The following is a 529-nucleotide window of genomic DNA, read 5'->3' as shown; positions in this document are numbered from 1 at the left end:
AAAAAACGAGGGAAAAAATAGGGAAAAAAATGAAAAAACGAGGGAAAAAAGAGGGGAAAAAAAGAGAAAAAAAGGAAAAAAACGAGGGAAAAAGGAAAAAAGAGGGAAAAAAGAGGGGAAAAAACGAGAAAAAAATGAAAAAACGAGGGAAAAAAGAGGGAAAAAAATGAGAAAAAAAGGAAAAAACGAGGGAAAAACAAGGGAAAAAACGAGAAAAAAATGAAAAACGAGGGAAAAAACGAGAACAAAAGGAAAAAACGAGGGGAAAAAGAGGGAAAAAAACGAGAAAAAAAGGAAAAAACGAGGAAAAAGGAAAAAAGAGGGAAAAAAGAGGGAAAAAACGAGAAAAAGAGGGAAAAAACGAGGGAAAAAATGAAAAAAAGGAAAAAAGAGGGAAAAAAAATGAGAAAAAAAGGAAAAAACGAGGGAAAAAAGAGGGAAAAAAACGAGAAAAAAAGGAAAAAAAAAGGAAAAAACGAGGGAAAAAACGAGGGAAAAAAACGAGAACAAAAGGAAAAAATGAGGGAAA

The sequence above is a fragment of the Cololabis saira genome, chromosome 3, assembly GCF_033807715.1.
Source record: "Cololabis saira isolate AMF1-May2022 chromosome 3, fColSai1.1, whole genome shotgun sequence".
Classification (NCBI taxonomy): Eukaryota; Metazoa; Chordata; class Actinopteri; order Beloniformes; family Belonidae; genus Cololabis; species Cololabis saira.
The sequence above is the reverse complement of the archived record's forward strand: the minus strand, read 5'-3'. Positions refer to the sequence as shown.